The sequence below is a fragment of the Antedon mediterranea genome, chromosome 2 (genome assembly GCF_964355755.1).
Source record: "Antedon mediterranea chromosome 2, ecAntMedi1.1, whole genome shotgun sequence".
Lineage (NCBI taxonomy): Eukaryota > Metazoa > Echinodermata > Crinoidea > Comatulida > Antedonidae > Antedon > Antedon mediterranea.
This window is the reverse complement of record NC_092671.1, coordinates 1,505,049-1,518,313: the sequence shown is the minus strand read 5'-3', so window position 1 is coordinate 1,518,313 and position 13,265 is coordinate 1,505,049.

Here is a 13,265-nt window from a genome sequence, read left to right as displayed (position 1 = left end):
CGTATTTGTTGAGAATTCCTGAAGCAATCACATATAGGGTATGAACAAATGTTTACCTAAATTAATCTGTTTTACATGATAATATATGTTGCTTTGTCTTTCTGAATTCCTCTCCTCTACATAATGGCATACAGTACCACAGGGGCAGAGACCATTGGTTTAGCACTCCTAAGGAGCCCTCCTACGGTATGCTGGGTAGTTGAATGGAAAGCTTATGCTCTAGGGCCCATTCGGCTCTGAAGCCCCAGGGTTTAGCCAGTGAACGCTCATATAGCTGTTACGCCACTGCCTCGACACCCTTTTTTCCACTCCCTATACAGTATTGTTTGGTTACAGTTTTAACTGGTGCACATGTGCAATCTAAATAATACAAGTTTATTCATGTTGTGGTTTATAATGCATTCAACAACACGTTCTAATACAATACCTATTAAAAGGTGTAGTGAGTTAGAACGTCTCTAGCCCAAAGGCAGTAATAGAAAAATGCCAAGCCACTTAGCTTTATGTCATAGAGACCTACTTTTAATAAATATTATAATAGTATATAAAAGTATAATAGCACATTCACGATCAGGTTTTAGTGTTTGCGGTATGATCTCTAATTAGAATGGCAGGTTTAATTTTACTGTGACACGACGATGTGACATCACAAAGTGACACGACGATGTGACATCACAAAGTGACACGACGATGTGACATCACAAAGCGATGACATGACGATGTGACATCACAAAGTGACATCACAAAGTGACACCACGATGTTACATCACAAAGTTACAATAATATCAATGCAGACATACTAACTACGCATGTGAAATTCAATTGCGTATTAAAAAAACACTGTTATTAAACAAGACACAGTTTAGCTACGCTACTTTTAACACCATTTGGTGGCTAACAATATTTATGTGCATTGGTTATAGAACAGTACAGTACAGTTTCATTCCTTCAACTGATGCCAGTCGCATCCAAGAGGCAGTCTTCTCTAGCATCCACATATATGCCGACTATTGAAGGACTTCCTTGACTGGGTTAGCTTCTTAGCTTGACTAGGATCGCACTGAAGGAGATTGCTTAATTTAATCCAGGGGTCACGATAGTATGGTTTTCAGGCAAAATGTAATATTTGGATTAAGCATCTCAAAGTTAGTATGTGGGAGAGTAGGCTACACTGACCCCACTCACACATACATATAGGAATTCCAACATCAAGGCCAATACAAAATTTAAACTTGTTATAAAATAAAAGGAAACATTGTCTTTAAATTAAATTCTTTTTTTAAAAGTTCATTTAAAATTGAATTTTAAAATGGAATAATGAGTACTTTATACCTAAATTCCCAATACAACTAAAGTGATAAATCCAATATTAATCACATTGCAAATTACATATCACTCTGTCCAGAAGATAAAATTTATTTTACATGAGCATCTTTCAATACAAATGAATGAATCAAAAAATAATTTATTATATCGGGAGATCTACATTTCATTTGTATTTGGAGTATTTTCTTCCCTATAACATTATGTAAGTATGACACAAATTAAATTGATTGATTATGAAACCATTAATTTTTTATGATCAAACTAATTAAACCTATATACACAAAAAGCAACATGTTTGTCACGTTTAACACTAAAATCAATATAAAAATTACAAATTAAAATGGTAATCATTTTTCTGCAATACACCACATATTTTCTTCAATAAATATATATAATAAGTAAAATTTAATGTGCTTTTTATAGGAATAGTTATTATTACTAACTTTGCCAACAAAACAGAGAAGGGGTCGGAAGATTGTTATGGTGCTAGGTTGTGCTAGATGAAAAGACTGGCTGAAAAGGCAATTTAGACTTGGAACATGGTTACCCTCAACTCCTTCCACCACTACACAAGTACTGTAGGCTTAATCTGCCTGCGGAAACTTGTTACACTAACATTTTCGTATTTCTGATTCTTCAACCAATATATTTAACATAAATCTTTAATCTATATCTGTGCTGTTTTAATTTATATTGACATGTTTACTTCATCTGATCCAATTTCTATTCATCCAATCAAAAAGCTTTTAGTTCACAGAGTTGTTTCATTAGTTAATTGTGTATTTCAAGTACTTGGGGATGTTCTTTCTTTAATAAGTGATAAACAGTGTCACTGTTAATTAACAAAACAATAAATAGTATAAAACAAGACAGTGGGAAAGCGAAATAAAGAAATTCAGCTCTGTATATGTACTCATTAAATTACGGAATTTGACTGTTTTACAAAAACAGTCAAAGTAAAGGACGGCGATGAAACTGTAACCAGTAAGGTGATTTCTAGCAAAGAAAGTTGCCGGGTCAAAAAGGAAACTGTAACCAGTAAGGTGAGTTCTAGCAAAGAAAGTTGCCGGGTCAAAAAGGAAACTGTAACCAGTAAGGTGAGTTCTAGCAAAGAAAGTTGCCGGGTCAAAAAGGAAACTGTAACCAGTAAGGTGATTTCTAGCAAAGAAAGTTGCCGGGTCAAAAAGGAAACTGTAACCAGTAAGGTGAGTTCTAGCAAAGAAAGTTGCCAGGTCAAAAAGGTTATGCGACCACAAAAGCAATTTTGTGAACTTTGTGAACATTTGTTTAATTTTTGCTGAATTGTTGTTTATTCTTTTAATTTTTAGATGAATAAAAAATGTTATGAAATTTATTGTATGGATTCTGTGTACCAAATATTGTATTCATAAATATATACGTGAGCGGCATCATGTTACAGCTAAGATTATTATTTTTTATGATTACATTTTCTACCGAGTAAATGTAATAAAACTACTTTTTTCATATTGATGCTTGTTTTTTTATGAGAAAAAAATATATTAGTGGTGTACTACAGTACCATACGACGACGATAAATATGCTAGTCGTGTCATATATAATTTTGTTTGGAAGCAATTAATTTCACGATAACAATTACTGGTGACTGGTGATGCATGGAAATAAGAATTTAGAGTCGTAATATTGAAAAGTTCTGGCTGATCGAGCAAGTATTAAGGATCGTAATAGAAAACATCCATTTCTACGTTATTCAATTGGATATTATAATTAAACAGGGTACAAGTACTTCACAACTATGTGTCTAGTCACTTAGTTTTGTGCGTACCAATTGGAAACTGTCATGTATGAATGAAATGTAAACAATTAAATGGAAGACATTCATTGGTCGGTTGAGCGTGAAGCAAAAGCCAAACTCAAAGGTTTTTTAGGTAATACAGTACAATAATTTGTTTAAATAAAAGGAAAGAATTCCTAAAAAAGCTTGTCCATGCCCACCTGTGGTCAGTCCCAATTTTATTTAACTTTTTTTATTGATATACATTTTAAGTTCAACTTAATTTATTATTGGTAGGCTTATATAAACAAAAAGTTAAGTCACATAAGATATATGTACATTTTCAGATAAATTGGAACATGCTTTAAAGCTATATATCTAAGTTCAAATATATTATCAGAAATGAGAATACATGCCGAAACGTTCACAGCTACAAAACACAAATAATAAAATAAATATTTGTGTTATTGCTTATTTTCTTGTTGCATCAAAATGGTCAAAATGTAAATTAAATTTAGTTCGTCAGTGCATCATGGTCTGTTATGTAGGAAAGTAGGGGATGTGTGTGGGAGGGCTAACCTTGAAATATTTACACAGAGGAAGTAACCAAGTAACTTATACTTTAAATAATACAAATGATTTAAATAGTACAAAAAATACATACAAAAAAGGGATCATAAAGTCAATGAAAAATAATAGTATTGTTCAGGGTGGTGTTCAATGTGATGTAATATTGTAATAATTTATGTAAAAATGTTCCATTCAAAATATGATTTGTTATATATAAGATCATAAAAATCTAAGAAAAGTTTAAGTAAATTTATATCTCAACTAATAAGTTAGAAAAAGCAGGGGGTTTTAACTCAACCCCAGAAAAGTTAGCCTCATCAATTCAGAGCATTTAACTCAAAAGTTGATTAAAGACAGTTAATTTAATTCAAAAAACATTATATTTCATCAAATGCTATACAGATAATACAAAGCATAAAATGAGGACCAACCTAAAATTAAACTCATTCATCTACAATATAGAGTATCACGGTGTGACATCACAACGATAGAGGGCGCTGCATGATTGCTAGACAACTAAAAAATGCGTTCAGCGCTACTATGTTGATAAACAGTAAAGATCTGTATTTCTATCAAATTATGTATCTTAGCTTGATTTTTTTTAACTTAAACTGTAGTTGAAGAATAAATAGATTATTAAAAACAATATTTAGTGATCTTTTAAAATTTTAGTTTGTTTTTATTGAAAATTATTAAGTTTTAAAATGACTACTTCAATAAGCCTATTCCAAACCATTGGTGATCTTGGAGTCACTCAGGCAGGCTGAACGCATTTTTGGTTGCGCTAGCAACCACGCAGCGCCACCTACCGTCGTGACGTCAGCACCGTGATACTTTATAGTACACAATTCAGTGAGAAACAATATAGGCTGGGTATTTTCCTGGAATTCTAGTTCATTCTTAAGCCTCCTATATTACAATACGTTATTACCCTATATTATATGATGGCGATGAACGGTATTTTAGCATATTTCTTTTTTCTCTGCACCTTTATATATCATAAAATTTACAAATTGCAATTTAATTACTGTTAAACCAAATGACACAGCTGATGAATAGTCAAATTAAAGAGAAATTATTCCTATTTATAGTATACTTGCAATTAGAACAATGTATATTAAAAGGAGACTGTTTGCAAACAAAATAATAATTTGTACCATCACACTATTCACGCAGATTATTCTTAATTATCGCAGAATCTAGTTGCACATCCTGAAATCAATAAGCATCATCAGATACTGCTTACTCTAATTTACAAAAACACAAAATAAGTAATTACTTTAGACGTTGGTTGAGCACCAGATATTGAATACTATCAACGATTTAACGAGACAAGATAAAAGAATTTGATCAGAAATGTATTTAAATAAATGATGCAAGGAAGTAAAAGTCTTTTTTTAGGCTAAAATGCTAGGCTAAATTTGAATAATTTCCAGGTGTAATTCAAATAAATCGTTGAAGTTGCTTTTATTTAAAGCTAGGATTTATATCAGTGGGTGGGTTATTGAATATAGAATAATATAATATAATATATTGAATTACGATACATTACAATAAAATAACTGCTTTTTTATCTATCTATCTTTGTACAGCAATAAGACCAGGTAAATGATGTTCCAACAATAGATAAAAATCTACATTCAGACACTTTTTTTTAAATTTCTTGGCAAAAAAAACAGGCTCTCACTTCACATGAAGTGCCTCAAGTTTAATTCTTAGAATTTCTGAACTTGTGGGAAGATCTATGAATGGATTTAAGTTGCAAATAGTTGCCAATTCAATCTTTGGTCAAAAGTGAAACTATTATGTGATATAAAATGGCATATTCAACAAAAAAATTTAAAACATTTTTCAGAACAATATATCTTTGTATTGTATTGTATTATTAATTTCCATAAAGATACTAGTTTTTAGTGATTTTTTAAAGACATTTTTTTAATTTACATAAATTGATTGGAAGACCAAGTTTACTTTAATAATGAATAACATGGTATATCACAGACCGTGCAAACATGTTATAACAAATCCATTGATTAGTCGCCACCTATTAGTTTTGGGATGTGTTTGCGTAATTTTCCAGAATTGATTATCAACATTTTGCTTCATTATTTGATGTAAGAAGATGAAGTAACAAGCCATGTGCTGACATACATTGAAGCAACGTAATCACCTTGTAACAGTTTTTAGAAGCATTAGCAGGAAGGGGCTTAAACCAACATTGGCTTCCTTCCGGTGGTAGCAGACAGCACCACATGTGGTGAGCTTATTACCGACACTATTTGTGTTTCCTTTGGGAAAATGATGCCCTAGTAAACCTGAACATCCAGGCAAAGTACATTACATGGCTTCCCTAATCCAGTCAGGGAAAAATGGCAAAAGGCTTCCTACTTTGTAGGAGTTTTATGTGGTTAAGTTTTGACAACTCTGTAACATGACCACAGTGCTGATTTTGCTAAATCCTTCCACTACTATACTTTCTTTTCAACATTGATTATTTGCTCAAACAGGTCCTGTAACCCAAAGTATAATATCTATTTTATCCTAAAAACCCACAGAAATATGGTAAAGTACTTTGGTAGAAAAGGTCTGCACACAAAACCCACACAACTTCAAAATAAAAGTATTTATTTATGCCAAGGTCCTGGATAAAATATCAAACCCACATCTAACCACAACATTGTGATAATAATGACATTATCTTTCTTTTTTGTCAGTGTGATACCATATTTGGGCATTTGATATTGTATATTATGACTGGTTTGTCACCATAAACAGGACAATATAGGAAATACATACCCTAATTGACAAGCCATTATTTCTTTCATTTACAAACATTTCTAGAAAGTTTTCTTTCACTTTTAAGTAGCCTACAAGAATGAAACATTTTGTTGTGGGTGTCACAAAAGCATTCTCAACTTAACTATTATACCCTAGTGTTGTTGAAATGCAGATTTCTATTCAATTTGAATCTGAGTATTAAAATAGCAAACTTCAGAATGGAGAGCATGGGACGATAAAGCGAGTAACACTAGGGGCACCCCTCCCCCTGGAATAGGTAAAATGAAATTATGACCTACTAGTTACCTCCGCCAAGCTCGGACGAGTCCGAATTTGAGGGGAAAGGTCATAGGTCAAGGTCACAACTAACAAAAAACTATTTTACTGCCTGGAGACCACAGTTTTTATCCGATTCTCACCAAACTTAGCCACAATGATCAATGACTTATCATATAATTGTGGTTAAATTTGGGTCAGGGTAAAAAATCAAGGTCCACAAAAAAAAAAAAAATAATAATACAAAAAAAAACCTCAGCAGGACTTGAACCAGCGATCTCAACTGTGAGAGGCTGGATACATAACCATTACACCACACTGTCATCCACAACTTTGTAGTGTGCAGTTAGCCTATTTACACCTAGAACTAAGGAGGTTTGTACTCTCGGAGTACCCTCTAGTTGCAAAAAGACTGAGTATATAGTCTTAACGCTATGAGTTTTAAATGAAAATGCAAAATTAGGAGGTCGGATTATACTCAATAACAGAATTTACCAAATTATTGTTCCTGAAATTAACCTAAATGTTTATTTTTTATTCTGAATAGGGATATACTCAGTCATATATGGCAGTAGGTAGAACCATTAACCCATTTGGTTGCTGCACATTATCAAGGCCTACAGGCACTTCATATATTACCCCAATAATTGGAAAAAATGCCTGTGGAACACATATACTGCTCCCTGGAGAAATAATCTACTTCTGTTGCTTGTTGTAAACAGTCAACAAGGTATGTATTGAGTGCAAACATTATTTTATAAAATGTCATCTGAGATCTGAAAACCTATTCAATTTACTGCATTCCAACACATCATGAATCAATTTATATATCCTATTAAAAATAAATAAAATTTGACCCCTAAAAGTATAGATTGGAATATAAACTATTCTATATAAAGAAGGATCTAGCAGTATATGTGTTTTCCAATGATGGATATTTGCACGTATTTACAAGTTTTTTATCAACCGGAGAAATGTCAGCTGATGATAAGAAATGTATAAAACACCTGAAATATAGGAATTTTGAAAATATTATAAAAAGAGATTGTTTATAACATCAACCATCTGTTAGCTTGAAGAAACTCTGCTAATGACACTTGTCAGATGGTGACAAGGAATACAATAAACATTATATAGTTTATATTACTACTACAAAGTTCAAATTTTGTTCAACACAACATGTTGACAATAATTCCTTGTGCACAATCGACCAGAAAGTTACGTTTAGATTGTAGAGTTATAATCTGTAAATAAATCAGTTTATGTTTAGATAAAGCATCTGTGATGAAGCCAAGCAAGGTGATCTAATATTAATAATAATATACATACAAACAAGTGCAAAAAAAAAACACTATATTACGCAAATTAAATCAATTGAGATTTAAAGCTTTTTGTAAAAATGTAAAAATATTTTGACATTTTTTCAGTATTTATAATATACTGTGTTTTTATTTTTATCTATGAATTGAAAGGAATTTGTTTTCTAACGGAAATGAAAGAAGAGGTGAAATGAAAGAGGTGAAATGAAAGAGGTGAAATGAAAGAGGTGAAATGAAAGAGGTGAAATGAAAGTGGTGAAATGAAAGAGGTGAAATGAAAGAAGTGAAATGAAAGAGGTGAAATGAAAGAGGTGAAATGAAAGAGGTGAAATGAAAGAAGTGAAATGAAAGAGGTGAAATGAAAGAGGTGAAATGAAAGAGGTGAAATGAAAGAGGTGAAATGAAAGAAGTGAAATGAAAGAAGTGAAATGAAAGAAGTGAAATGAAAGAGGTGAAATGAAAGAGGTGAAATGAAAGAGGTGAAATGAAAGAGGTGAAATGAAAGAGGTGAAATGAAAGAGGTGAAATGAAAGAAGTGAAATGAAAGAGGTGAAATGAAAGAGGTGAAATGAAAGAGGTGAAATGAAAGAAGTGAAATGAAAGAGGTGAAATGAAAGAGGTGAAATGAAAGAGGTGAAATGAAAGAAGTGAAATGAAAGAAGTGAAATGAAAGAAGTGAAATGAAAGAGGTGAAATGAAAGAGGTGAAATGAAAGAAGTGAAATGAATGAAGTGAAATGAAAGAAGTGAAATGAAAGAAGTGAAATGAAAGAGGTGAAATGAAAGAGGTGAAATGAAAGAGGTGAAATGAAAGAGGTGAAATGAAAGAGGTGAAATGAAAGAAGTGAAATGAAAGAGGTGAAATGAAAGAGGTGAAATGAAAGAATTGAAATGAAAGAGGTGAAATGAATTGAAACACAAAATATGAAAAGTAGCAGAACAGAAAATGGAAGAAAATAAAGGAAGAAAATGTGATTGTCAAGGTCCTCAGATCTATTCATTTAATAATGCCACTCTTTCTATTCCATTCATGTGCCATACTCGAGTGATATTCATTGTAGAGAAACCATGTACAGAGAGCCCACAGAGGGAACAATATTTTAATATAATATATAAAAAATGGCAAAATCAGCACTGTCATCAAGCTGATAAAACTCCTAGAAAGTAGGAAGCCTTTTGCCATTTTCCCAGACTGTATAAAGATATATCCATTGTATTAACTTTGTAATTATATTTACATTAAACTTTGTTTGTTTGTACTGTACTCTCCTATCCACTGATTAATAGAATGTTACAGGAAAACAGATCAAATAAATATTGGAATACTCTTTCATCTGGTGCTTTTACCAAGTGTAAAATTCACATAAAAATATTGACTTTAAAATCTTAAAAGGATTTATTTCACACCTACTGGCTGTGAATAGGGCTACTTGACATTGTGCCTATTGAATATGACACAATCGCTCTTTTGATGAATCTGGGTCACCTGTGGAATAGCCCAGGGGAAGCAGTTGTAAAATTCCTAAATTCCCTCTGTGAAAAGTTTGCTGTCAAATTTGTTATAATACACAAGTATGTGTGATGCAAAAGACATATTTGTTAGTGTTTTATTGGATTTTAGAAACTTTCATTTTGGTACTGGTGGTATAACTAGTATATACTTTAGTTCAGTGTATGTTTACTTGTTTACTTGATTGATTGATTGAAATATATATTTATACTGGGTAACCTCTTCAGTCAAAGACTGGTCTCCCAGAGGGCCCAGTTGGTGATCAGTGGCTGTGATGTACTACTACACCGGGGTAACCCCCTACTCGTCTCGAAAGATGTACTAGGTTCTTTAAAGTGCACACGAGCAAGTTGTGTACACTGGACCTACTGTTTATAGTCCTTATCCGAGAAGACTCGTTCTACCACCAGAACCATGGAGTGAGTGAGCCTCGAACCCCTGCCGATGTTATGGCTACGTGATTACGGTTCCACTGTCTTAACCGCTCGGCCACTCACCCACACTTTATAACTGTACTTTTATTCATACTACATATGTGTATATATTTGCAAATCAATTAAAACTGAATAAATTGTGATTCATTTTTAAAGCCAAATAAAAAGAAGCAAATATCATGTAAAAAAATGATGAGATAAATGAAAAAGGAGAAAGACAACAACATGAAGGAGAAAAATGAAAAGAGGATAAATGCACCAAGGGATGAAAGAAGAAAAAAAAGGAGGATAAATGTACCAATGGATGAAAGAAGAAAAGATGAAATAATTATTGGTTTCCTGTATAACCTACTGTTAGTTGGTTTATTGGCATAGAAATTACTAAGTATACTTATATTCAATAATGAATGAAAATCAAACAAAATAAATTAAAATAACAATTAACATAATCCTAATGATGAATGATGAATCATTGAATACTTAGGATGCATCATAAGACGCCCACACAGAATGCCAAGCACTCAATCCAGTCATCACATAAAACCACAAATATCTAAGATTACTATTATATACATATGATGCAACACATGCTGTTTTTATGTTAACATCAGTTCTCCACAAATGTATTCTCTAGTCATCCCAACTTGAAAAAATATTATTCTTAAAAAGCAAAACACTTCAACCTTCTTAACACCATCTTTGTTTAATGGTTTAATTTAATTTTTTTAATTTGTATAGCGCAAAATACAAATATTTTCTATGTCAGCTTTGGGCGTTATCTTTGCTACCCATTGGAGCTCCCCCCTTGACTCCAGGCTTACAACCTCCATCCTCCCATCCTGCCTAAACTGTTTATTAAAATGGTGGACAGGGAGGAGGAGAAGTATTTTCATGGAGTGTTACTTCAATGCAAGTTGCGAGTTGCGAGTCGGAAAGTGCGAGTTGCGAGTCGGAAAGTGCGAGTTGCGAGTCGGAAAGTGCGAGTTGCGAGTCGGAAAGTGCGAGTTGCGAGTCGGAAAGTGCGAGTTGCGAGTCGGAAAGTGCGAGTTGCGAGTCGGAAAGTGCGAGTTGCGAGTCGGAAAGTGCGAGTTGCGAGTCGGAAAGTGCGAGTTGCGAGTCGGAAAGTGCGAGTTGCGAGTCGGAAAGTGCGAGTTGCGAGTCGGAAAGTGCGAGTTGCGAGTCGGAAAGTGCGAGTTGCGAGTCGGAAAGTGCGAGTTGCGAGTCGGAAAGTGCGAGTTGCGAGTCGGAAAACGCGAGTTGCGAGTCGGAAAACGCGAGTTGCGAGTCGGAAAACGCGAGTTGCGAGTCGGAAAACGCGAGTTGCGGGTCGGAAAACGCGAGTTGCAGGTCGGAAAACGCGAGTTGCGGGTCGGAAAACGCGAGTTGCGGGTCGGAAAACGCGAGTTGCGGGTCAAATACACCAGTCCTACCTAAACAAAATAGAGTGGGTTGTATTGTGGATGTTAGAAACAAATTGCCTGAGCATGTGATATGAAACAATTAATCATTATATTTGATCTGCATTTTTGCTCGCATATGTGCGACCAGTGCGACATGATACAACCCACCCAGGTGTGTAGACTCTGTACATAGTGTAGGATGATCACCAAAATTAACCTATTGTGGCATATATGACAATGGCAAGAAATTTAATTATTTTCTTAACACTGCTTACAATATTTTTTTATTATTCACTTTAGCATTATTTGTTTCTGAATGCTCAACTTGTTTATGTTTTAGTTAAGTCAGTGCTTACTACAGTTCTAGGCTAAGCACTGGAGGTAGGCCTAGATTAGATTCACTTGGTGAAGAAACACTGTTTCTCAGGCAAAAACTCCACGAGATGAGTATAGGCCAAGAGCCCGTAACATATGATTTAACACCATACAACCCCTTTTCGTATATTTAGGTCTCCCTTTTCGTATATTTGGGTCTCCCTTTTCGTATATTTGGGTCTCCCTTTTCGTATAGTGGGGTCTCCCTTTTCGTATAGTGGGGTCTCCATTTTCGTATAGTGGAGTCTCCCTTTTCGTATAGTGGGGTCTCCCTTTTCGTATAGGGTCTCGGGTCTCTGGTCTCTGGTCTCGGGTCTAGTTTCGAAACACCCGTGTTTTGACATGCTTAAAGTGTTTAGTGCAGTCCACTACCTGTGTCTGTATTCTGAATGTTCTGAACACTATTCTTCTGGATTTTCTCTGGTAGAAGAGAGATAAAGTGATGATAGTGATAACCGGAATTTGTACATGGATGGACGGAAGCTTTTTAAGGGTGCAGGGTAAAGTGTGCATATAAGGAGATACTGGCATGGATTTAAGGTAGTGAGGTATCAAAATAATCTACTTTGATTTAAAATTTACTACATTTGAAGGAGTTGGTGTTGGTTGGGAGGACTCTCTTAGGTCCATTGTAAAACAATCTCAAGTAATTTAAAATGGAATATAATACCTTTTGATTTATTATTGTTTGCAGATGAGTGACCAGTTTATCTCTTACTTTTATCTTCTTTTATCTATGTGATTGCCATTGATTTAATTTAACTTGTTTTTAGTACAAAAAACAAATAATAACTACTAATGCAAACATGCCAGTATCTCCTTATGTGCCACCTTAATACCACCCCCCCCCCCCCCCACACACACACACACACACATATATATATAAACAGAGTGAGAATTTTCAAATATGTATATTTTTTCATTTATTTCATCAGACAAAAACAAAACAAAGTAAAGAGTTCAAAATCCAAAAGATTAAAATCGAAATGAACACTCAAGTGGCTCACCAAAATGTTAAAAGAGAAGGGTTATCCAATTGTAACTGATAAATATATAACATTTATGTTTTTAAATCAAGCATTTGTTTTGTAACTGGCAGATTTGTTTTGTAACTGGCAGATTTGTCTTTAACTCGCAGATTTTTTTTTTAACTCGCAAATTTTTTTTAACTCGCAGATTTTTTTTTAACTCGCAGATTTTTTTTAACTCGCAAATTTTTTTTAACTCGCAGATTTTTTTTTTACTCGCAGATTTTTTTTTAACTCGCAGATTTTTTTTTAACTCGCAAATTTTTTTTAACTCGCAGATTTTTTTTTAACTCGCAGATTTTTTTTTAACTCGCAGATTTTTTTTAACTCGCAGATTTTTTTTTAACTCGCAGATTTTTTTTTAACTCGCAAATTTTTTTTAACTCGCAGATTTTTTTTTAACTCGCAGATTTTTTTGGACTCGCAGATTTTTTTTTAACTCGCACATTTTTTTTTAACTCGCACATTTTTTTTTAACTCGCACATTTTTTTTTAAC